At 38.4% G+C, this 27,789-nt stretch overlaps 1 pseudogene; it reads right to left on the reverse strand.

Moving 5' to 3' along the window:
• The window catches only part of LOC139311892 (zinc finger protein 208-like), a 105,914-nt pseudogene that overhangs the window by 45,056 nt on the left and 33,069 nt on the right, over window positions 1-27,789 (reverse strand).

The raw sequence follows: 27,789 nt of genomic DNA on the forward strand, positions 1-27,789 counted from the left end.
TAACTTTCTATTCAGTCTATTCTAAAAAGCAATGCATCCGGTTGGAAAGAGTACAAACTCAGCCAAGGTCCTTTTGGTTCCTCTAGGAGGCCTCTAAGTTGTCAGAAGAAAGGAACATTCTAATGACATACATCTTAAGGATTGGTTAGGTCAAGGGGATCCACATGAGTTAAAAATTGTCCATCGTTAAAAGATAAAAGATATGCTTCAGTAATCTACAAAAAGAATTATGACTGTTTTGCAAAGAAACTCTGTAATGTCAATTAAAATTGATAAATGTATAGGACCATATGAACTGCTGACTTCAAAAGAATCCTTTGTCTAGAAGGGTATAAAACCACTGTACCTAATTCCTGTCTTTGTTCAACGCTTCATGTACAGAGCCTTGAACCTATTGTGCAATATATAAAATCTGTCTCTGATCAACCCAAAAGTTGTGTTTGTCTTATTAAATCCACAACACATTTAGTGAATGTTTGAAGTTACAACTGCACTGAAAAAGTGACTTACCACCGTTTTTCACCCTTACAACCATTACAGCATCCCCATGGTCATGTGATCGAAATTCAGATCTTGGCGACTGACTCATATTTATGATAGTTGCATTGTCCTGGAGTCATGTGATCCCCTTTTGTACCCTTCTCAAAGGCAAAGTCACTTAGCAACAGAAATGTTGGACTCAGTTGTGGTCGTAAGTTGAGGACTAGCTGTATCACATGACTTAGGCAATTTCAATAGTCCTTGCTGCTGTCATTAAGCAAGGACTTCACTGCAACTCCCTGCTGGCTTCTAATAAGCAAAGTCAACAAGTAAGTCTCAGGAAGTCACAAGTCCGACCGAGGGCAATTGGCAAACAGGCTGGCAAGTAGATAAGTGGCTATTGTTCTGCGAGCATGGCAGAGCCGGAGTGATTGCTGCCGGCTGTAGGAGTGTCCACCAGCGTCTGCTGTGGTACCACCAGCACAGGGCTAGGCAGGTAGATATGCAATATGGAGTGAGGGCAGAGCAGAGGGCAGATATCCCACCCCCAGTCCTTCTTTTCTCTAGACTAGCCAAACCCAAATCCTGCAACCATTCTTCACTCATACGTTTTAGTCTCCAGGCCTTTAATCATCTTAGTTGCTCTTCTTTGCACTTTTTCCAAAGTCTCAATATCTTTTTTGTAACGTGGTGACCAAAACTGGATGCTGTATTGCAGGTGTGGCCTTAATTAGGCTTTATAAAGCGGTACTAATTCTTCATCTGATTTTGATTCTATGCCTCTGTATATACCACCAAGACTGTATTAGCTTTTTTGGCTGCTGCCGCACACTGCTGGCTCATATTAGGGTACTAAATAAGTAATCAACATAAATCATAATAGGATATTAAATAAAAGCAATCAACATAAATCATAAGATACAAACAACAAAGTTCTAGTCATAAGATGCTAAGGGAATAGATAATAGGAAAGATGAGAAGGATAATAGTAATACAGACCTTCTATGTGATTTGACATCCGAGGGCATAAGAGAGTGTTGTGGGAATGAATTCTTTAGCAGAGTAATGGCATGGGGGAAATACTGTCCTTGTGTCTAGTTGTTTTGTCGTATGAACGGATTGCCATATGTTGGATTGCAATCAGGTGTTCAGGGGATTCTGGGATGGTTGGAACTTTGAGGACTGGTCATAAATTTCTTTCATTCAGTGCCACCAGGGGTCATTAACTAAGCACTACCTCCATGTACTGCCTATTCTAAGTTATCCTAAATTTAGGCACTACTTTCACATCATCACAGCCACAGAGTGGACGGACTGATGTACGATTGAAAATTCATATTTACACTGAAGAGGGAAGGGAAGCTGAGGAAGACAGATTGGTATTTAGCGATGCGGAATGTACAAGAGACAGAGTACAAGTAGGTTGACAATTGGAGTGCTTTAAAAACCTACTATATGTGTGGAGACCTTACAACTCAGCAACAGTTACCTTTTTATTATTAAATTTATTTATTAATAAACTTATTTGCTGCCCATCTAGCAATTTGAGGCGAGTAAGCATCTCGCCTTACCCTAATAACAATACCGACACTACCCATTTTTTCCTTGTCAAAATTATTCTTCTTACACAATGCATTTTTTTAAAAATGAAACATTTTCCACTGTACATTTTTTTCTTACATTGCCACCACCAAGGGGGATGCAACAAATACGTCAGCAATATGGTGCTGCTATTGCCCAGCAGCCATCAAAGGCACCTCCAAGAAAAGGAGTTCACAGCAGGAGTTGCTAATAAGCCTGGAGATCTTGTGATCAAAGCCACGATCCCTTTTCTCCTCAACTCAATATTCCTACAGCTCTTCTCCATCAGGCTGACCTGCAAGGTAGAAATGCCTTTCCATGGGAAATTTTACATTGCTTTTTTCCTTGGGACTACTACCCATAAGCCCTTCACCCATCACAGAGGGAGGCAGCCGCCATTTTCAGTGCACCTACAATTCATTAATGCGGTCTGCAGGCTTAAGGTGCAGTTTCTCCCTCTCCTACATAACAATGTCTCTGTTGCTAGTTTGGTTATCCTGGTTAGGCCCAATATAAGAGACTGTAGACTTTCTTGTAATAATAATATTTATTTTCTTCCTCAGGAACACATTTAGACAGCCATCAATCTGAGGGGAGCGAGAGCTTATATACAGAGGAGGCGGGGCTAATGGTAAGTAGTGACCAATGATAAGTGACACAATGACATCACACAATGACATATATGCAAGCAAACATATTTACATATTTACAGATATCAGGTTAGGTATTTTCAACTGTAACAAATCCCCCTCTAAAATACCTAACTAATGGTGGGTTATTAAGATTATACATGTACGTTGAGTTTGGAAGTCAAATACACATGTTGTTTGGTTGGCAATGGTTTGGTGAAGATATCAGCAATTTGTTCACTAGTATCGCAATGAACAGCTTTAATGAATCCTATACTTGACAGTTGTCTCACATGTTTATATTTGATATCGATATGTTGAGATCGTTGACCTATTGCTTCGGAAGCTGATATATCTATCGCTGCCTTATTATCCTCATTGATGATAATCGGATAAACAGGTTCATCCCACACATTAGATAACAAATCATCGAACCAAGTTAGATTATTGACCGCTTTGGATAAGCAAACGTATTCGGCTTCCGCTGTAGAAGTGGCAATTAAGTTCTGTTTGCCAGTGTACCAGTGCACCGCACAACCATTTATAAGAAAAACATATCCAGAAGTGCTTTTTCTGCTTTTTGAATCAGTAGCCCAATCAGCATCGGCGTAGCAGGTCAAAGTTGGTTTTTCAGAAATGAATGGTTCTAAGAATAGGCACACATCAATGCTAGATTTTAGATACTTTAAAATCCTCTTAATTCCCTCCCAATGGTATAAGTTAGGATTGCTTACATGTCTTGACAACAAATTTACGGCAAGGGTGATATCAGGCCTGGTCCAATTAGATATGTATAATAAGGACCCAATAATTGATCGATATAAAGTGTTATCCTTGAATGGTTCGTACTCATTATACACATTCCTATAAAAATCAGTTGACATAGGAGTATCACAAATTTTTGAGTTAATCATGTTACATTTTTGTATGAGTTCCATAATCTTGTCTTTCTGAGATAATTTGAACCCCTTGTCTGTTTTGTCAATTTGGACTCCTAAATACTTATTTACCTTTCCTAATATTTTTAAGTTGAAATTTTTGCCTAGTTGTTCAGCGAAATTATCACATTTAATCTTGTCACGTCCAAAATATAATATATCATCAACATAAATCAAAACATATTCAATAGAATCAATATTTCTTTTCGAAAAAAAAGCAAAAATCAGATGAAGTAGCTACAAAGCCTATATCTTTAAGTATCTTTGATAAACACTCATACCATCGCTTACCAGACTGTTTTAGTCCATAAAGGCTCTTATTCAATAGCCAAATTTCTCCCTTTTTTGTATCTTTTCCTGGGGGTGCTTTCACATAAATTTCTTTATCTAGATCAGCGTGCAGATAGACTGTCTGCACGTCAAATTGATATACTTCCAGATTTAAAATGGAAGCTAATACTAGTGCTGTTTTCACACTTTCTGATCTAACGGTTGGGGAGTATGTGTCTTCATAGTCATCCGGAAATCTTTGGGCAAAGCCTTGAGCCACTAATCTGGCTTTGTATAGGAATTTACCATCCTCTAGCTCTTTGATTTTATAGATCCACCTAGTGCCAATGGGGGATTTCTCAGTGGGTAGGTCTGTTGGTGTATATACATTTAGTTCTCTCAAACTGTCCATCTCTTTTTTCATTGCTTCCTCCCACTTACTTTTTTCTTCTAGGGGTAACTTAAGTATGTCATCATATGTGTTGGGAGTCAGGTGTTTGGCTTGAATAGACAGTACGTAATCATCTAATCTTTTAGGGATTACGCCTCTATTGGATCTAATGGGCCTATTCTGGGGATGTTCATCGCTATGCATATATTTAGCTTCTTTTTCGGTTAATTGTTCTACCTTCAAAGTGGGGTGTCCTTTTTTCCATTCATCATTAACTATTTTTGGGCATTTGACTCTGTTTGTGGATGTGGATTTGGGGTTCGTATCTGATGTATGATGTTCTGCGTGCGTGTGCGTAATATTTTTTGATTCTGGGTAAATTTCATTGAGATGTAATTTTGACCAGTTCATGTGTTCATGAAACACGGCAGATCTGGATACAATGAAGTGGTTATTTTTATCAATGAAGCGATATCCCTTGGTTCCTGATTCGTACCCCATAAATATCAGTCTCTTGGATACTTTCTCTCCTTTGCGTCTTAATTGTGAGGGGACATATACATCAGCAGATACACCAAATACGTGTAAATGCCCAATTTTTGGTTTCCTTCCATACATGAGTTCGTATGGGGTCTTGTTGATTGTACTGGACCATAAGTGATTTATAGTGTAATTGGAATAAGTGAGGGCTTCAGCCCAGAATGATTGGTTTAAGCCAGCATCATCTAACACACATTTAACCATGGTTTGTAGCAAACCATTTTTTCTTTCAGAAACTCCGTTTTGAAATGGGGAAAATGGACAAGATTTACAGTGCAATATTCCTTGTGATCTTAGCCAATTTGAAAATTCGTTGGATAGGAATTCCGACCCCCTGTCAGTCATTATTTGTTTAATTTTAGTATTGTGTTGTGTTTCTACCATTTTAAAGAACTCCTTAAATTTTTTGAAAACCTCACTTTTGTGATTAAGGGTGTATACAAAACCGAATCTACTGTAGTCATCGACTATGGTTAGAAAGTATCTTTTTTTATATTTAATTGAAGGTTTTAATGGGCCTACTACATCCATATGAATTAGTTGAAAAATTGATTGTGTGGTGCGAGTGGCTTTTTTGGGTTTTGGTTTGTTTTTAATTTTGGATGAATTGCACACAGAGCATTCTAGGTAATTTTTACAGTTCTTTATTTTTAAATCTTCGGAACATTCTAACATTTTTCGTATGACGGGAAAGCTCGCGTGTCCTAGCTTTCTGTGGAGTAAGTGACTACAATTATCGTGAATAGGTTTTCCATTGTTTAAATTTTCAGACATATTAGTATCAGTGGTCAATGCGTTATCATGGCTTGAGTCAAATTTTAAACGGATTTTAAATTGGAATGTTTTAATTATGGCCAAAATTATTTAATTATTTTAAACAGTTCTTTTTTAGATTTTGTATGTTTTGTATGTATGTCTTGTTTTTACTTTGGCTGTTCACCGCCCTGAGTCCTACATTGGAGAAGGGCGGTATAGAAATTTAAACAAATAAATAAATAAATAAATCATTATTACTTTCATCATGGCTATCTGAATTTGGCTTTTCGTTTCTTAATTGATAGTTTGCATAGACTAGTTCGTTATCTTGTGGCAGTAGGTATGTTAGTCCATCATTTGTAAATAGTTTACCTATGTTTCTGTTGTTTTTAGTCATAAATACCTTTCCACCTCTGAAAGTGGTTTCTATTCCATTCTCTATACTTAATTTTAGGGTTGCCAATATGTTATTTGGAATTTCGGGCACAAATAGTACCCCCTCTAGTTTTCCTATACCCTTTATATGCGTGTCTCCCATTCCCCTCACTAGGACTTTATTTAGGTTTGCTACTTTAATGTAATATTTCTTTTCAGTGAAGTTGCTTAATATTTCTCTATTATGAGTTGTATGACATGTGGCTCCAGAATCTATGAGCCAAGTGTTGAGTGAATCAGACATCAAAGTGTTATTGTTTCTTATTCCATATAGTGATCCTTTCTTATTTTCTTTAGGGTTATTTCTATTCATTTGTCTTTCTCTAGGGTGTGGTGATTCTCTTCGCTTATACCTGTAATCTGGGGAAGTTCTGTCTAAGAAATGTATTCTCCTATCCTTGTGTTGATATGAGTCACTGTATCCTGCATTCTTGGGGCAATCTCTACTCTGATGTTTTTCAGATCCACATATGAGACATTCATGTGGGTACCTATCTCTGACTCTAAAATCAGTTCTTCTTTGATTTCTACCTTCCCTTAGTTGTGTATATCGCTCTCTTCTAAGTCTATCTTCAGTAATAAGCTTATTGGTAAGATTTTCTAAGGTAATTTGCTCTATACTTAGGTTATCTATTAAGGTAATGTAATTATCCCAGCTGTGATCTAAAGAATTAATTATAATGCTTTTCATGGTGTTGTCAGAAATGGTTTCCCCCCTTTGGATAAGGTCTGCTCTTACTGCGTTTAGATTCAAGATATGTTCACTCATGGAGGTATCATGTTTTAGTTTGGCAGAATAGAATTCCCTAAAAATTTTTGTGGTGGTGGCTACACTTTTACTATAGAACAAATTGAATAATTTTTGGTATGTTTCAAATACAGTTAAATTATGCTCTATACTGGGAAGTATACTTGGGGAAATAGAGGCAATTAATATATAATATGCTTTGTGATGGAGGCAGTCTATTTCATAGGTCCAAGGCTTATCTGGTAGGTTATCAATAAAAAATAAAACATTCTCTTTCAAATATGTAATCTGTAAACACTGGTTCCATTCCATTAAGTTGCTTCCATCTAATCTTAACTTTATAAAGTCTGAAGGTATTGTCCCTGAGTGTTGTGAAGTGTTATTCATGTTTAGTAGCTGTCCATGATTTAAGACCTTAGCATACTCACAATAAGGCCTGGGTATGGTAGATGTATGTCTGTATTTACTTATCTCTATGTTGCTCTGACATGTATTTATGTTTCCTTCTTCTTTCTTTGCAGGCTCGTTCTGGGCATGCTCAGTCCTCATTTTTCTCCAGCAGTCGGCGAGGGAGGTTCCTGTGTCTGCAGCTCCTGGGGTGAAGTCCCAGACGGCCTTCTGTTGCTCTGCTTTGTTTCCGGAGGGCCTCTGGTGACTGAAGAATGCCTGGGGTGCTGCTCTGCTCGTCGGGGAGTCTTCTCTGAGGTCGTCAGTAAGTGGAGCTTGAGGCGGGCCGCCATTGCCAATGGAGCCGGGTTGTTCAGGGAGCTGCTCTTCGGTAGGTAAGTATGATTGCCAGCTTGTCTTTCTTCGGGTGGCTAGGCCTTTCTTTAGACAGTCTATTTCTTTTTGGCCTTTGGTAGATGGTAGTTTAGAATTTTCTATTTCATTTTCTGGTTGTTTGTTTGGTATTGTTAGTTTAGTCCCGAGTGCTGCAGTTAGCACCTGTATAGCATTGTCTATTTCTACTTCAGTAGGTTGAGCTTTGTTTTGTTTAAATAATTGTTTTTTATTTGTTTTTGGACTCGGGTAGTCATCTTCTTGGTAGGTTTTGTTTTTTATTTCGTAGTTTGAGGTTTGGAATTCTTTTAGTAATTGGTCAGGCATTTTAGAGGTATTAGGTGGGTAAGATGGCTGCCATGAAAAAGGCGGGAAGCTGTCGCCATCTTTGGTGTCATTTTTGAAGTCAGGGGTTGAATTTCTTACCTTGCAGTTTTCTTGTTTGTTATTTTCGTTATCTGCTGCTGTTCCGTGGTCGTTTATCATGCTGCGGATTTTCACAAGCAGATTTGATTTAGCTGTAGTTGTTTCTATTAATTCTAGTATTTTTCTTTTTACCTCATCTTCTTTGTTTGGTGTTGAGAAAGTTTGTTCTGCTCCAGCTAGTGGTTGTTCGTTTTGTGTTAGCAGTTCATTTTCTTGTAATTGCGTTTGTTTCTTAATATTTTCAAGTGGTGTATATTTGTCAGGAGTTAGTTGAGCTGCCATTCTTTTCGTTATGTATCTGGTGGCAGGTCTTCTTTTGTCGTTATGTGAGTCTTGCATCTTTATGTTTGGTTGGGCCTACCAAACCATCCTCTTGCTACCAATTTGTTGCTAGTTTGGTTATCCTGGTTAGGCCCAATATAAGAGACTGTAGACTTTCTTGTAATAATAATATTTATTTTCTTCCTCAGGAACACATTTAGACAGCCATCAATCTGAGGGGAGCGAGAGCTTATATACAGAGGAGGCCGGGCTAATGGTAAGTAGTGACCAATGATAAGTGACACAATGACATCACACAATGACATATACACAAGCAAACATATTTACATATTTACAGATATCAGGTTAGGTATTTTCAACTGTAACAGTCTCAGAAGCATCCGCCAATTTGTCCCTGAGGCAGTCCTGGCAAAATGGCAGCCACTTCCACAATTCCACCACATGGCCCTGGGATGAATAACAGGCAACTGCAAATAATGGGTGCTTCCATGATAGTCATGCAGTCCTACCCTCCTTCCCCAACATAAGATTCAGAGATTTTTAAACGACCCAGAGGAGGAGGCTATGATGCGTGGTGGGTCGGACTTAGACCTAAGGACTACAGGGACCCTGTTTTAGGAAGGAGAGGCCGAAGAGATGGGTTATGGGAGGCCTTTGGAAGGAAAGCCTGGGCCTGCGCTAGGCCTCTAAGACCTTCCCCCAACCCTGAAGTAGCCAGTGTTCCACTTAACAACTTGCACCTTCATTTAATGGCTGCATCAGAGACAGTGGGGGGAAATTAAGCAAAGGAGTCTCGCTTAACGGCCTTTGCAAGGTGTAATTGGTAGGCCCCGTGACAGTTTTATCTTGAGAACTAATTGTACATTGGCTGGGAAATTCTGAGGTTCAAAATCTGGAGCAGGGGTGCTATTCAGCAGGTTCTGACAGTTTCTGGAGAACCCGTAGCGGAAATTTTGAGCAGTTCGGAGAACCGGCAAATACCACTTCCGGATGGCCCCAGAGTGGGGTGGGAATGGAGATTTTGCAATATCTTTCCCCCAGGAGTGGGGAGGGAATGGAGATTTTAATTTAATTTAATTAATCATATTTCTATGCCGCCCAACTCCCAAGGGACTCTGGGAGGTTTAGAACAGAAATAATACAAACAGTGACATAATTTAAAAAAAAAAACATTATAAAAACATTTTTAAAACATTAAAAACACATGCACACCATCCATGGCCGGATCTTGCAAGATTGAACAGCAAGAGTTCAAAACAGCAAGCATTTTGCAGTATCCTTCCCCTGGAGTAGGGTGGGAATGGAGATTTTGCAGTATCGTTTCCCTGCCACACCCACCAGGCCACGCCCACCAAGCCACACCCACAGAACTGGTAGTAAAAAAATTGGATTTCACCACTGATCTGGAGTTCACCAAGATAGAAGGCTGAAACTCCACATGTGGAATTCCATAATCAATATACAAAAATACTACCTTCTTAGAAATGCATTACTGTTAGTATGAGGGGAAATTAAGGAAAGACCTTATATGAAAATACCACTCTGGCTCTCCACGATGGAGGCACTGATACATCCGAATGTGATTAACATGGAAAAAATTGTAAGGCATAAGGACATTTTAATTATAAAGGGGAACTTAAATCTAAACAAGAACTGACTAATCAAGGGATTGATTTAGCATGATGGCCACATGTGCAAATACAATCAAGATATGAGAAAGATGCAAGAATGTATGGTTTCTATAAAGAGCCAGCAGAACTAAACCAGCTATTACTAGGAACAGGCGAAAAATCAATTTTAAAAATGTATAGCTACTTACTGAATATTAAAATGGATGAAGAGCAAGTGAAAGAAACAATGATAAGATGGGCTAAAACTTCGGTTATTCAATAGAATTAAATAAATGGCAGATATTGTGGGATAGAAATTGTAAACTAACAATGTTGTTGGAAGAAATGTCCATCTGGGTTCAGTTCCAAGTGGGAGAAAAACACTGAAAACATGGATGCTGTTTGGAAAGATGGTTTAATGGTGGACAGGACCACATGGTTTGAGGTCCTGGGCAATTGAGCACATGGGTGAGAGAGAGAGAGAGATTTATACCCTCTCTTGGGTTTTGAACTTGCTTCCTTTTCCAGTGAAAGAAATGTATCCTATTGGTTGTCAGACTTCCTGAGGGTGGGGGTCTTAGCTAATTTTGTAGGCTGTCTGTGTCCCAGGCTTGGTTGAATCTTGCTGGGTGATGATGTAATGAAGAGGATTGTGTTCTGAAAGGGTGTTGGGAAATTCCTATTACGGCTTAATGGCCTGGTTTGGATCTTGTGTGATGGCTACTACTATCACCCTGGAGGTGAAGGTCTTTTGTTTTGTAGATAAGCTGGCCCAGTCTTTGGTCTTGTAGATAGGTTGGCTTGGCACCAAAATAACTGGACGCTGGAAGATGAGTCCCTCAGGTCGGAAGGTGTCCAATATGCTACTGGGGAAGAGCAGAGGGCGAGTACTAGTAGCACCAGAAAGAGTAAAGCAACTGGGCCAAAGCCGAAAGGATGTTCAGCTGTGGATGTATCTGGTGGTGAAAGGAAAGTCCGATGCTGTAAAGATGTATTCTCCATAGGAACCTGGAATGTAAAATCCATGAATCAAGGCAAGCTGGACGTGGTCAAACAAGAGATGACAAGACTGAACATCGACATCTTAGGAATCAGCAAACTATAATGGACAGGAATGGGTGAATTTAATTCAGATGACCATCAGGTATACTACAGCAGGCAAGAATCCCTCAGAAGAAATGGAGTAGCCTTCATAGTCAACTAGCTGATAACCTGACGTTGGCAGGGTATTTATTTATCCCAATCCTGTATTAGACGTGAAAAGCCATCACTCACTGTGGTGAGAATTAGAGACCTAATTGCCCTGGCAACAGCCTGGGAAAAGTTCTACAGGTGATTATATGTATTAGTAGGCACCTCCCCCGACAACTTGCCCTGTTTGCTTGAAGCTGAGGGCCTAGGGCAGTGGTTCTCAACCTTCCTAATGCCGCGACCCTTCAATACAGTTCCTCATGTTGTGGTGACCCCCAATCAGGGGTGGGTTCTAAATTTTTTTTACTACCGGTTTTGTGGGCATGGCTTATTTTGTGGGTGTGGCTTGGAGGTCATGTGACTGGGTGGGCATGGCTAGCTGGTCATGTGGCCAGGTGGCCATGGCTATGTGTATAGGGACTACTCAGAGGGCTGAAAAAAGTCATTTCTGACAGGTCCTCGCACTTTTGACTGGTCCTCACACTTATGACCATCCTCACATTTATGCCTGTGCAGCATTCTTAACAACCATGTCACTCATTTCACAACTGCTTTTCTTCAACATGGTGATAAGATAGGGCAAAACACGTAAAATGTGAGGACAGTCGTAAATTCGAGGACTGGTCAAAAGTGCGAGGACCAGTCAAAAATAACTTTTTCAGCCCTCTGAGTAGTCCCTGTGCACAAAAGGACTACCCAGAGGGCTGAAAAATGTGATTTCTGACAGGTCCTCGCACTTTTGACCGGTCTTCGCAGTTATGACTGGTCATCATTTATGCCCATTGTACCATTCTTAACAACCGTGTCACTCATTTCACAACTGCTTCTCTTCACCATGGTGATAAGATAGGGCAAAAAACATAAAATGTGAAGACAGTCGTAAGTTCGAGGACTGGTCAAAAGTGCGAGGACCAGTCAAAAATAACTTTTTCAGCCCTCTGAGTAGTCCATATGCATAAAAGGATACATAAAAGGATACAGCAATAGAGGAGGTTTGAGGAGAAAGATTGCTGTACAATAAAAAAGATGAAAGGGGACTTCCGGTTTCCTTGTTTTCGGCGACGGCGGTGCCTTTTGAAGCTCCGCCAGCCCCGCCGCCTGTAGAGCCGCTTCGCGACCCAGAAGCGGCTCGAAAACTTCAAAATCCTCAGGATTGTTGAAGAAGAGATCGCAGGGCACAGGTTGAGCCCCTGTAACCCCCCAGGGAATTGTTTCTGGGGAAGGAACAGGCGCGGCTCCCTCCCAACCTGCTGAAACTCCGGGCGGCGTGGGACGATTCTGCTCTTGCAGAACAAGCCGGCTGCAGGAAACATTAAAGCGAAAGGAACCAGCCTTAATAAGCAGCGAAAATACTTGAACCCTGAAATTCGGAAACGCAAGTATTAGCGCTTTGTTGACTTTTTAACCTGAGAAAAATGCGAATGAGTGAAAGTGATTTGAAAAAACATGGTGCTCAGCCTTAGAGTTAACGAGCCAGTGAGTGTGGATTGGTGAAGTCATCTTGCTTTGTTACAAAGTTTCCAAGTTGCTACAAAGTTGCCTCGTTTGTAATAAGAGAAATAAGTGGAAAATTTCTCCATTTTTAATACTTGACTTTGCTTTACTTCAGTTCCTACTTGACTAAATCTGGGGGACTTTTTTAGAAGTCTCTGTGGAGGTGGGAAAGGAAAAGGAACTTCCCTCTTCAGAAAAACTAGCCTACGTGGCAGGATGGCTTCAAAGAAGCAGGAAGGGAAGGCAACGGGGGGGGGGGATCCCACACACATAAACATGAAATGCAGCTTCCCCCTGCTCAACAGCTACAGACTCAGAAAAAAGATTTTGATGTGGGAGATTTAAAAGAATTTCTTTCTAAAATTTTGGATGATAAATTTCAAAAATCCCAACAGGAAATAGATGACAAACTCCAAAAGTCTCATCAGGAAATTATGCAGGAAATTAATGAAGTTAAAGATATGGTGAAACAGAATCAAAATAAGGTGACCAAAAAAATATCAGAAGTTGCATCTGGCCTGGCAGAATTTATTATCAAAGTTGATTCTAAAGTGGAAGAATTTAAATCAGAAGTTAATGTTAAGATGAAAGATAATGACTATAAAATTTCGGATGTTGATGATAAAATGCAGAGAGTCGAGAACGAAATTGTTATGATGCAATTCAGGGCAATGGAATTCGCTATACGGCTTCGAGGAATTCGAGAAGATGACAGACAGGATTTGAGACAGGTCTGCTCTGAGGCTTTGGCTGTGATTTTAAAAATTAATCCTGATGTGGTTTTTTACAAAATAGATAAAATTTACAGAGTGAATTCTTGGGTGGCCAGACAAAGACAATTGCCTAGAGATGTGGTCATATATTTTACAGATAGAGCAATAAGGAATGACATCCTGCAAAAATCCTTTCATACTTCTATACAAGTGGGGGGCTCACAAATTGGAGTCTATAAAGAGTTACCACCTAAAATGCTGAAAACCAGAAAGGATTTTGGCTTTCTTGTTAAAGAATTGCAAAACCAACAGATACCATTTCGGTGGGATGCCCCAACTGGTATAATTTTGAGATATAAGGGAGAAAGACATCGCTTGAACACTGTGGAGAAGGCGGAGCATTTTTACACTACTATTTTTAAAGAAAGAACACCATCTCCACGTACATCCACAGTTTTGGAGATTAAGGAGAGTAATAAGAAGCAACTTCAACAAGATCTGCAAGAACAGTCTAAGCAGGAACCAGAGGAAATGCAGGGCGCTGAAGGAGGTTTTTTGGATGAGCCTTTGCTGGAATCTTCTCCAATTTTGGACCCGGCTCGGATGATTGAAGTTAAGGATCAGCGTATACCTCGAGCAAAATCTAAGCAACTTAAAGAAAAGCAACAACAGGAACGACAAGATAAAAAGGGAGTTAAGAGTACTACACAAGAGACTGGAGCCATGGGGGGAGCAATACCGAAGATTCCGGAAGACATTCGGTTATTCTGCTCTTTGCTCTAGAAAGATAAAGATGACGATTAAGTGTTTGTCTTGGAATGTGAATGGGTTGAATTCAGTACAGAAAAGGAAGAAATTATTTGCATACTTGAAACAATTTAATAATGATATAATTTGTCTACAAGAAACGCACATTACAGTTCAAGATCAAAAATATTTGATAAACTCCAAATTAGGAATGCATTTTATATCCTCAACTTTGCAAAAAAAGAATGGTGTGGTTATTTATGTAAATAAAAAATTTTCGGCTAAAGTTATAGAAGCAGATGATGATGGTAGGTTTGTAGCAATTGAATTATTTACAACAAACGGCCAAATTCTTCTGATTGGAATTTATGCTCCCAATCAACAACAGGATCACTTCTACAAAATGTTACACACTAAAATACTGCAATGGGACTATAGATCTATTTTAATCATGGGAGACTGGAATGGAGTAATTGACTCCAAATTAGATAAAAAGAGTTTGGCGAAGTCTAGGATCAGGTTACCACAGACCTTTTTTGATATGAAAGAAGATTTGGAATTAAAAGATATTTGGAGAATACATAATCCAAAAGAATTGGACTATACTTTCTTTTCAGACAGACATAGATCCTTCTCTAGGATTGATTTCATTTTGTTGTCAGATGATTTACTTGTTAAGACAAAAAGTACAAAGATTTTTCCAAGAACTTTGACTGACCATAGCCCAGTATGGATAGAAATTGAGATAGGTAAGACTGAGAGACGCTCTTGGAGATTAAATGAGAACTTGTTCAGATATGAAAAAAATATAACAGAACTTAAAAAGCACTTGAAAGAATTTTTTGAAATAAATCTGAATAAAGGCACCCCAATAGAAATTGTGTGGGATGCAAGCAAAGCCTATATGAGAGGGGTGCTTATCTACATGAACTCTAAACATAGACTTATTCGACAAAAGAAAAGATCTGAATTGGAAGCAGAAATAAAGAATAAAGAACAGTTACTTATTAAAAATCCAACAGATGAAAGAATATATGGTGCTATAAAACTTCTGAAAGACCAATTTCAAATGCTTATGGCGGAACAAGTTGCAACAAATTTACAATATGCGAAGCATAATACATTTTGTAACGCTAATAAACTGGGCAGATGGTTGGCCTATACATTGAGGAAAAAACAGAGTATACGGACTATTGATAGTATTGATATTGGAGGGAAAGAAATTTTTCAACAAAAATTAATTAAAGAAGCTTTTGTGGATTATTACACTAAATTATATGCTAAAGAGGATGTGCAGAATGGACTTATAGAAAAATACCTAGATGATAAAAGAGTTACAAAAATTACTGACCAACAAAAGGAAAGAATGAATTATCCTATAACAGAGGAGGAGATAATAGTAGCAATTAAACAATTAAAAACAGCTAAAGCTCCTGGTACGGATGGCTTGACTGCAGTCTATTATAAAACTTTGCAAGCCGAAATGGTGGAACAACTCAGAGATCTATTTTGTAATATTCATCAAGGGGGTAAAATACCCCCATCATGGACAACAGCTTACATATCTTTGATACCAAAAGAGCAAGCCGGTCCTAAAAAACTGGAGAATTATAGACCAATATCTCTTCTGAATACTGACTATAAAATTTATGCGAAAGTATTAGCTAACAGGCTGATGCCAGTAATTCAAAAGGTGATTCATGATGATCAAGCGGGATTTATCGAGGGTAGATACATGAAGGACAATGTAAGGCAAGTAATAGATCTATTGGAATATCTTGAGAAGAATAAACAGATCCCTGCAGTGCTGGTTTTCTTGGATGCAGAGAAGGCCTTTGATAGAGTGGATTGGAATTTTCTACTAAAGACTTTAAAAAAGATGAATTTTGGGGATCAATTTATACAGGCGATTTCAGCAATTTATCAAGAGCAAAAGGCACAGATTATTATTAATGGAAGTTTGACAACAGAGTTTAAAATTGAAAAAGGAACAAGACAGGGATGTCCGCTGTCCCCACTTTTATTTATTTTAACACTAGAAGTCTTGTTAAATACAATACGGGACTCTAATATCTTGAAAGGTATAATGATAAGGCAAGAGGATTACAGAATAAAGGCATTTGCAGACGATCTAGTTGTTACCTTAACACAGCCAATGGAATCAATAATCTTGATGAAGGACATTATACAAGACTATGGTAAAGTTTCAGGTTTTAGACTGAATCAAAAAAAGACCAAGATGATAGCTAAAAACATGACACAAGATCGTAAACAAGAGCTTGAAAGGAGGGCAGGTTTTGAGGTTGTACCAAGGGTAAAATATCTAGGAGTCCAGGTTGCAGAATTAAATACGAAATTGTTTCAAAATAATTATGAGGTGTTGTGGCGAGAGGTGCAGAAAGATATGGAGACTTGGAAAAAACTGCAACTGTCTCTACTTGGAAGAATAGCAGCAGTTAAGATGAACATTTTGCCAAGATTTCTTTTTTTGTTTCAATTGATTCCGGTGCTTAAAAGTGATAAACAATTGAAAGTGTGGCAAACTGGAGTGAATAAGTTTGTCTGGAACGAGAAAAAGCCGAGAGTGAAATTGAAAATTATGCAAGATGTTCCAGAAAGGGGAGGTCTTAAACTTCCAAACCTACAGTTATATTATGATGCAGCAGCTTTGACTCTAACAAGTGATTGGTTTGGAAGGAAAAAGACTGGAATATTGAACCTAGAAAGTTTTGATCTTGAATTTGGATGGCATGCCTACTTATTTTATGACAACAAAGTCGACAAAGTATTTAAAAGCCATATACTTAGAGACTCTTTGATGAGAGTTTGGAAGAAGCACCGATTCAAATGGGATTATAAAATACCGCTATGGCTGGATCTTGGTCATACCTTGTGGAATACAAATATAATGTCACTCGGGGGGTTTTTATATAAAGAGGTTCTTTTTACAGATGCGGGCAGATGGCAGCTGAAGACACTACAGACACTGTTGGCTGAAGGGATTAATTTAACCTGGCTACAATATAATCAATTGCAATTGAGATGGAAAGAGGACCAAAAAACTGGTATTATGTTGCATGAGGAAGAATTGGTTAGACATATAAAAGAGAAAGGTCCAATGCATATTAAAAGGCTCTATAATGTTTTGTTAGAAAGGGATTCAGAAACCGAATTAGTTAAAGATTGTATGATTAAGTGGGCACAAAATTTTGAAGAACCAGTGATGTTGGAAACATGGGAAAAAATTTGGGTTCAGAACGTTAAATTTACACAGTCGCAGAATTTGAGGGAAAATTTCTATAAAATGTTTTATAGATGGCACTTAGACCCCAAAAAGTTGTCATGTATGTACCCTAATGTTCAGCCAAAATGTTGGAGATGTGAATGCTTGGATGCTACATATTATCATGTTTGGTGGACCTGTAGGAAAGTTAAAGCTTTTTGGATAAAAATTTGGTGGGTCATGCAGAATGTTTTGAAGAAAAAAATTCAATTCTCTCCACAATTGTTTTTATTGGGTATAGTTAAGGGTTTTACATTGGGTGAAACAAAACTGATATTGTATATGATAACAGCAGCAAGATTGTTGATAGGTAAATACTGGAAAAATGAAGCTTTGCCCACTATTGAGGAATGGACTTTAAAGATGGCCAGTTTTGCAGAGATGGCGAAGATTTCAGCATACTTAAAAGATTGTTCACAAGAGACTTATGAATGGGAATGGAAAAAGTGGATAGAATATGTTCAGAACAAATATCAAACTAGGAAGTATCAAATAGCTTTTATTTGAAAATAATGTATTAGAAATGTTTTTAATGTAATGAAGATAAAAAGAAAAATTATAAGGGGGAGGGAAGGGTTCAAGTTTTATACAAGTTTTATACTAAGGGGGTTTTTTTACCTGATATGAGTATATTGTGTGGAAGTCTGGGGGGAGGGGAGGGTTAGGGAGGGTTAGGGAGGTTGGGAAGTTTGGGGTGGGTGGTGGGGGGGGGGGAAAGGGGGGAAAATGTAATTGTAAAACTTTTGCAATAAAAAAAAAAAAAGATGAAAGGGAAGAAAGCCAACCCCAAACAAATATAAAGATATTAAGATAAAGAATGAATTGTTAAACTTTAAAGAATAAAAGAGAACAAATAGGAATAAATAGCAATAATTAGAAACACACATACAAACATACAACGTATTTTCTTTGAACAGAGTATTTCGCCGGTCCACAAATTTAAACAGTTGTAGGAGGTTAGCACCCACCCATTTCCTAGAAGAATGAAATATTTTGGGAAATATTAAAAAGGCAGAATATTATATTTCCCTGGATGAGAAATGGAGAAGCATATTTTACAGACAAAGCAGCTCCCACCTTCCTGCCCCCCACCCTTTGTTAATGGGCCACAGGCAGAAAGTCAATCCTTTGTCAAAGGACATTTGCAACACAATAGCAACAGAAACTAACACAATGGGCCCCATCGAGCCATGTGATCCTGTCCACCATTAAAACATCTTTCCAAACAGTCTCCATGTTTCCAGTGTCTTTTTCCCCACTTGGAGCAGAACTCAGAAGGATATTTCTTCCAACACAGTATTTAGTCATTTCAATTAAATTTACAATTTCTATATTTCCTTTTTACCATATTTATTCCTCATCTATTTTTTAAAAAAACCAATATTACCCTTCATCCTCATCTCTAATCTTAATCAAATTCAATTTTTCCCTTCTATTCTATATTATACCCCTTCGCATTGTCATCTATTTTCATATCCATCCTCACATTGGTTAATTATGTAATACAGTTGTTTAATACAAATTCAACATTTTAATATAAATCAATTAGTTATATAATTATCTTTTTTTGTATATTAATCAATATGAACATGAATATTCCAATTATTTCCATGCAATCCAATTTCTTACAAATCAATTAATTATATTTATCAATAATAATAAACGAAATAATTTCCCCCATATATTCCTCCAAACCACAACTTAACCATTTCTGCTTTCAACACAATATACAATTAATAGTATCTCAATTGTTACAATTCCCTAGTTAAATAGAGCTTTTTTTCTTTTGTGTTTTAAAATCTTGAACCTCCTCTTGCCCTAAATTTCCCATTGTTTGCAGTTTTGTACCTACCTGTTTTGGTGAGGAAAAAGAAAAAGAAATCTCTCTGCCTCATTTTGTCACGTTGCAGCTAAGACCCTGCTTTCGCTTTCTCTTTTCAGCATAGCTAGGGGGAAAAAAACTTGCTCCAGGAATTTACCTCTTTGCAGCTAGCTCTTTGAAGCCCCGTGGCAAGAATTTAAAGTTTTTTTTCCCTCTAGCTATCAGCTGGGACTCCGGAGGCAGCAATAGATTGGGAGTGGGCGGGGTAAGCGAATGGCGACCGGGCGATCCAACAGAGGCAGAGGGTGAGGGTGAGTGAAGGCGTGGGGAGGTGGGCAAAATAGGGCTTTGGCGACCCCTGTGAAATGGCCGTTCGACCCCCAAAGGGGTCACGACCCCCAGGTTGAGAACCGCTGGCCTAGGGATTTATTTTTTGTTTGTTTGTTTATTTAAGAATCAATTCCCCTTACCAGAGGGAGCCCCCTTGTGGAGTACTGTGAAGCTGTTACCATGGCAACTCCATTGTGATGTACATTAGAAGCCATTTTAAGACACAAGAGGCTGAATCTTAACAGAATTTGAATACAAAATGCACACTATCGCTGTCAAAAGTACTGTCATTTGACACTATAGATATAATTCATTCCTTTTCATTTCAGCAGCCCAGGCATTCCAGAGTTATGTTGGAACACACCCACACACCCACACCCTGAGGGGTGTTAGGAGTAACTTACCCCCACAGTATTTTTTTCCAGAGAGTAAGACATCTGTGTATCAAGTTGGGTTAAAATTGCTTGAGGTGTTCCAGAGTTATGCTGGAACACACAGACACAGACACGCGCACACACTCCAAGGGGTGTTAGGGAGGTCTTACTCCCACAGTATTTTTTTCCAGAGAATAAGTCATCTGTGTACCAAGTCTGGTTGAAATTGCTCCTAACAAAAAATTATGTAGGGCTTGTCCTTCTGCAGTCAAGCATGGGTAAAAATGGTATTTTTGTCATTCCTGGAGTGATAGATTCGGACTACACTGGGATTATTTATATTCAATAGTGGACCAATTTGCCCCAAATTTTGCCCATTTATTCTAGCCCTGCTCAACTCCTGTTTTTGCCTTATTTTGTTGAAGCAGGAGGAGAGCAAAAGGAGAGATGGGAAGGTGGCTTCAGTTCCACTAACCTGGCCACTTGCATCATAGCTGCCATCACTACCCCGATAACATCCCAACAGCCCCACCAGATCATTGTGTTGCAGGGTAAGAACACTGGAGTGGATGTTTGTGATCTCTGCCAAGCAGTGGCCTGCCACCTGAGCCCTGCTGGGGTGTGTGGGGTTGTCAAAGTGCACGGTTTCTTTCAACTCACTTGCCTAATTCAGATTTGATCATTCAGGTCCGCCCCTTTATATTACATATACATGTCAGCCTTTGGGAGCGCGACCTGCTCAGTAAATTGGGGGCCACCCTCACTTTGGAGGATTGAGACTACTGCCCTCCCGTTGACTTGGCTGGTTAAAGAGCCGGTGTGGATTGATCAATGGCCCATGTCACACGACAAATTGACGGCTCTCCACCAGTTGGTAAAAGATCAGCTGTTTTCTGGTCATGTTGTGCCGTTCACTAGCCCCTGTGTTTGTGATAAAAAAGAAAAGTGGCAAGTGGCGTTCTTTGCATGATCTCCGTGCAGTTAATGCCTGTATTCAACCTATGGGCCCCTTGCAGTGCGGAACGCCCAATCCTACTTCCGGTTGGTGACTCGCGGCGATATGGCGTTGAGAGAGTGATCGCTGCTCCTCAACACCATCAGTCACCGTGTTTTGGGGACCCCTGAGGGGCGTGGAGCCCGGAGAGCCCCACGGACGAGAGAGCGAGCCGGGCGAGCGTGAAAGCGGGCGCAAAACGCTGATCGCAAGACCGGGCGGCTCTGTCAAATCCAGCATGTGTGAGTCGGCCAAATAAATGGCCGACGCGAAGCCGCGGTAACCAGCAACTAGATGGAAGCAAGAGAGATCGGATGCTGCAGTGAGGATTGACACACACCTTCCCTGCATCGAGGAGAGAAGACATCAAGAAAGGGGCCGGTGAAGTCGGGCAGGAGCATCTCACAAACGAGAGAGGCGGCGATTGAAAGTTTCCTGAGTATCCTGGCAGAGAGAGAGCCCGACGAGCCGGCATCGAAATAAGAAAGGAAATTTGTATTGACAGCGTGCGTGCCAAGAGAGGATCGGTGAGAAAATCTAAGACCAGCATTTATTTCCTCTTTCCTTTTGTATTGTGAATACAAGCAGATCTAGTGGAGATTGGAATTGGGTGGATCGAGTCTGGCTTTCTTTTTTGCAATGAACAGGAAGCTCAGCCATTAGTGTGACAGGACGGAGGAACAATCTGCCTAGCGGTGGACAGTTTGGCAGCAAGAAATACCATAGAGTGCTGAACTTGGAGGAACATCCTGAGCTTACAGAAGACCAGAGACTGAGCAAAAAAGAATTGAGTATATCCCAAGGAGGAGAAAAAATTATATATATATATAAATAAATAAAAAAAAATTAATTAATAATAGCTCTTGAACTTCCAGATATTCTGTCTTCAGTATCCTGACTGTTAAAATTGAATATCACTTGACAAATTGATTTCTTCTTGGACTAGATAAAATTATACACTCTCAAGCTTTGATATTTTAAATCTTTCTATAAATTTATTTAGCTGCTTAGCATTTATAGTATCTACCAGTATTTTTATAGTATCTAAAGTTATAATTGCATTTAAAATTAAATATTCAAAAGTCTCTATTTATAGTATTTATAGTATTTTAAGTATTTAAGTATTTAAAAGTACAATATTTAGCCAAATTAATTGCTATATTGCTACATTCGATATATTGATTGTAAACTGTTGATTAACTGATATTTTGATTTATATAGTATTGAACCATTTAATTTATATTTATTAAGCCAATTTAATATTTAACACATTTAAATAACACACTGTGAGGAGGAGATTAGAATTACAGTATAGATATTGTTGTTGATTGCTCACTGGAAAACTAGCTATACCTGTCTATAAATTTAGAAGGAAAAAGTAGATACAGTAACATATATATACAAATATACATTTATATAAAATAATAATAATAATAATAAAAAAAAGATAATAGAGGCGCTAACTGGCGAATGATAATTTGGTGTAATATTGATAGGATAATTAGAGAGCAAAAGAAAATTTTGAAAGAAATGACAAGCATGGCATCCACAGTGGGGAAAACAGGAAAAAAGATCCCCTCTAATCCCACTATAGCGACAACCTCTCCGGCGACACAAAAATCAACAGAAAGCCTGGCAATGCAAACTCTGCAAGCATCATTAACTTTGATTCAAGAAACGATGATGGCAATGCAGGAAAAATTGTTAAATAACCATGTTGAATTAAAATCAGACATACATGCATTGGACCAGAAAATGAATGATATCCAAACATCAATAGTTAATAATGAAGTGCGAATTCAAAAAGCCGAAACAAGAATTGACCAAACTGAAAAGAAATTAGATATTGTGGACCAAACATTAACGAGCCAAAATAAAGAGATCGAAGATACAATAATTCAATTGGAGATGGACCGGGCTTCCTTCTATTTACGATTTCAGAATGTTGTCGAGGACAAAGAGGAAGACCTAGGTGAAAAGATGGCGGAGCTGATAGCTGATGCACTTCACGAAGACAAACAGGCGATAATTAGGGAGCTGGACGACGTATATAGAGTCCAGACTAACTATGCAAGAAGGAACAAGCTTCCTAGAGAAGTACATATCCGCTTCGCACGGAAAAAAGTTAGAGATATTCTTTACAACATGGCAAGGGATGAACAGATTATATACCGAGGAAAAGAAATAATAATTTTAAAACAGATACCAAGAAGAGTCCGGGAGTTGAGGAAGGGATATAGATTTCTGGCCATACAGTTGAATAAAAGAAAGATACTATTTAGGTGGCTTCTCCCAGAAGGGATGCTAATAACCTGGCAAGGAAGAAAAATAAAAATAGAAAGCCTGAGTACAGCACAAGACTTCCTTGACCAGTTAAGAGGTGTGGAAGAAGAGCAGGGGAGCAAGGAAGAACTAGAAACAGCAGTAGTGGAGGAGGAAGCCCTACACCAACAGAACACAAACGAAGCAACTGTAGAGGAGAAGACAGAAGAAGAAGAAGAAGCTAAAGAGAAGAAAACAAGACCAGTAAGGGCCGTAAGAAACAAACAAGAACCAACAACTAGATAGGGGTATAGAGATGAATGACTTGAAGCTAATATCTGTAAATGTTAATGGACTAAATGAATATAAAAAGAGGAAAAGAATATTAACAAAACTAGGTAAACAAAATGTTGATATAATGTGTTTACAAGAGGTACACATAAAAAAAGAAGAAAGTAAATGTCTAGAATATAAAAAATTTGGTCAAACATTTGATTCGCTGGCAGAGAAAAAGAAGAGGGGGGTGGCTATTTACGTAAAAAAAGGAATTGAAGCAGAATTGAAATTCAAAGATACAAAGGGTAGAATCCTTATGGTTGAAATTAAGAGAGGGAATTCCAAGGTATTATTAGTGGGCATTTATGCCCCGAATAAAAAACAGGGAGAATTTTTTAAGAAACTCCACGAACAATTAGTGAAAATGGCATATAATGAAATCTGTATGATAGGGGATTTCAACGGCATCGTGGACCCGGAGAAGGACCACAAGAGCAATAAAGTAAAAAAAAATAAAAGGACAAATTTACCGAGAGCTTTTTTTGAGTTAGTTGATGAATTGGATCTAATTGACATCTGGCGTACCTTGCACCCAAATGACAGACAATATACCTTCTTTTCAAACCCACAAAAGTCGTGGTCTAGAATTGACATGGCATGGGTCAGTAGGAGTTTGGGGTTAGAAATCGGAACAGCTGTAATTAAACCAAACGATTGGGCAGACCATAATCCATTGGAGATTAGATGGAAGCCTGTTCAGAGAAAATACCAACGGAGGTGGAGGTTTAATGCTAAATTACTGGGCGACAAGGACTGTATACAAAAATTTAAAGAAGAAATAAATTTTTTTTTCAAGGAAAATGAAAATAAAGGCACTTCCCGTGCAATAGTTTGGGACACAATGAAGGCTTACCTGAGAGGAGTTGTGATTTCATACACCGCTCATAAAAATAAACAAGAAAGGAAGACCCTGGAAGACTATTTAAATCATATAGGAGAAGCAGAAAGAAAACTCCAAGATGATCCAGAAGACGAAGCAGCCAAAGAAAATTGGATGATGTGGAAGCATAAAGTAAATATCATGGAGCAAGAAGAGTTAGCACAAAGAATGAAAAGAACGAAACAATATCTTTTTGAGAACACTAACAAATCGGGGAGGTGGCTGGCCTATAAATTAAAAAAGGAAAATGAAAGGGGAATAATCCATACTTTAGAGGACTCTAAGGGCAAATTATTGACTAATGAGGAAGAAAAACGAGATAGGGTGAGAGAATATTACGAATCTTTATATAAAGAAGGGGAGACATCTGATGACAAAATAGAAAAGTATTTGATAAAAGCAGAACTCCCACAAATAACTGATGAAGAGAAAGAAATGCTTAATAGAAAGATTACAATTGAAGAATTAAAAACAGCCCTCTCCAAACTGAAAAACAATAAAGCCCCAGGACCTGACGGATTTCCAGGGGAAATATACAAAAAATTAGAAGAAATACTCCAACCGAAATTAGTAGAAATTTTTAATGACGCACTGTTGGACCATAAAATTCCAGAGTCATGGAAAGAGGCGCATGTCACACTCGTGCCGAAAGAAGGTGCCGACCTAAAACAAATTCAAAATTACAGACCAATTTCGCTTCTTAATACGGACTACAAATTATTCATGGGCATAATTGCGGAAAGAATGAAAAAGATTTTAAATAATTGGATATATAAAGACCAGAACGGATTTTTACCGGGGAGACAAATTAGGGATAACATGAGAATTGTGCTAGATACGCTAGAGTACTATGAGGAACACCCCGGGAAACAGATGGCTCTGATTTTTGTCGATGCTCAAAAGGCATTTGACAACCTAAATTGGAAATTTATGATTAAACAAATTGAGATTATGAAATTCGGAACAAATTTTGAAATGATGATTAAATCTATCTATAACAACCAAAAGGCGAGTATCCTGGTGAATGGGGATAGGACTAAAACATTTCAAATTAGTAAGGGAGTAAGGCAAGGCTGTCCCCTATCCCCTTTACTGTTCATTCTGGCCCTAGAAGTCCTTCTACGGAAAATTAGAGCTAACGATGAAATAACAGGATTGAAGATTAGGAAGGAGACTTATAAGACACAAGCATTCGCAGATGATGTTGCTCTAATCCTTGAAGACCCTATAGAGTCGGGACCTAAAGTATTGGAGGAATTAAGTAAATATGGAGAGGTGGCAGGCTTCATATTGAACAAAACTAAAACTAAAGTATTGATTAAGAACATAACAGAGAGTCAGCAAAACGAGATAGAAGAAGTATTAGGACTACAGGTTGCCAAAAAAATTAAATACTTAGGAATTTGGATTACATCAAGATGTTCGACTCTGAAAGACGATAACTATATTCCCCTAATTAGAAAAATAAAACAAGACCTAGTTAACTGGAAAAAAATAAGATTATCACTTTTGGGCAAGATAGCCACAATTAAGATGAACATCCTCCCCAGAATATTATTTCTATTCCAAAATATACCAATAAATTTAGATAAAAAATTCTTTCTAGAATTAGACAAAATCATTAGAGAATTTATATGGGAGGGGAAAAAACCGAGATTTTCCATTAAAATTTTAAGAGGCAAAAGAGATATAGGTGGATTTGGACTCCCGGATTGGGAAACATACTATAGGTCAGCTAAGCTAGTTTGGATAAGAGATTGGATTACCCTGGAAAATGCGAGAATTCTTACTCTAGAAGGCCATGACTTGCAAAAAGGCTGGCATGCCCACATCTGGGAAATGGAGAAGAAAAAGAAGACATATTTCCATAGACATAAAATTAGAGATTCCTTGATACAAACATGGACCCAGATCAGACAAAAACACTACAAGAAAATCCCAAATTGGCTCTCAACGATGGAGGCCCTGACTCACCCAAATAGGTGGGAGAGGGAGAAAATGGCCAGATATAAAGATATTCTAGACGAAGGAGGGAGGCTTAAATCAAATGATACCTTACGAGAGCAAGGAATAACCTTAGATTGGTGGACCTACTCACAAGTAAAATCCAGATATCAGAGGGACAAAGAACAATACGGTCTAGAACTGGGACCAAATGGATTGGATAAAGTTCTGATGGGAACAAATAAAAAGATTCTGGCAAAATTATACAATTATCTGTTAAGCGATGAGAAGTTTGAAGATGTTACAAAGAATCAAATAATTGCATGGGAGAAAAATATAGGGTGCAATATAAATTTCGGGGAATGGGAGGAGGCATGGAACAGAAATCTTAAATTGACTAGAGCGGTGGCATATAAGGAAAATCATTACAAAATGTTTCATAGGTGGTACCTAGCCCCGGCCAGACTAGCGAAGATATATCCTAATATACATCCTAACTGTTGGAAATGTGGCCATGGCCAAGGCACCTTCTTTCACATGTGGTGGACATGCCCGGAAGCGAAAGGATATTGGAGTAAGATCAGGAGATGGTTACAGGAAATAATCAGGGAAGATATTGAATTAACACCAGAGATTTTCCTCCTGGGAATAATAAAGAAGCCATATAGAAAGGAAATGACACATTTAATGATCCATATAATTACAGCCGCTAGACTGGCATACGCACAGTTTTGGAAAGAGAAAACTCAACCACCAGAAGAGCTTACAATTAAGAAAATACTCGAATGCGCAGAGATGACTAAATTAACTTATGAATTAAATGATGAAAAGTCAGTATACTATATGGTGTGGGAAAGGTGGTACAAGTGGTTGCATGACAAAATGGAAGAAAGATCTAAGGTGTGTTAAATATTGGTTAAAAGTGAGTCAAAATATTAACAAGTATTATTTATGTAAATAGTTAAAACACTGCATATCCGATACAAATTGAAAATGTTTACTATATTTATGTGTTCTACGTTACTGTTTGAATGATTGTTTTGTTTGTTTGTTTGTTTGTTTGTTTTTTCCCATTCATTTCCTTTTTGTTCTGTAAAAAATCTCAATAAAGTCTATTTAAAAAAAAAAAAAAAGAAGCCATTTTAAGACACAACAGGCTGAATCTTAACAGAACTTGAATACAAAATGCACACTATCACTGTCAAAAGTACTGTCATTTGACACTATAGATATAATTCATTCCTTTTCATTTCAGCAGCCCAGGCATTCCAGAGTTATGTTGGAACACACCCACACACCCACCCTGAGGGGTGTTAGGAGTAACTTACCCCCACAGTATTTTTTTCCAGAGGGTAAGATATCTGTGTATCAAATTGCTTGAGGTGTTCCAGAGTTATGCTGGAACACACAGACACAGACACGCGCACACACTCCAAGGGGTGTTAGGGGGGTCTTACTCCCACAGTATTTTTTTCCAGAGAATAAGTCATCTGTGTACCAAGTCTGGTTGAAATTGCTCCTAACAAAAAATTATGTAGGGCTTGTCCTTCTGC

Source organism: Pituophis catenifer, unplaced genomic scaffold, assembly GCF_029215685.1.
Source record: "Pituophis catenifer annectens isolate HBS135680 unplaced genomic scaffold, rPitCat1.0.hap2 SCAF_2, whole genome shotgun sequence".
Classification (NCBI taxonomy): Eukaryota; Metazoa; Chordata; class Lepidosauria; order Squamata; family Colubridae; genus Pituophis; species Pituophis catenifer.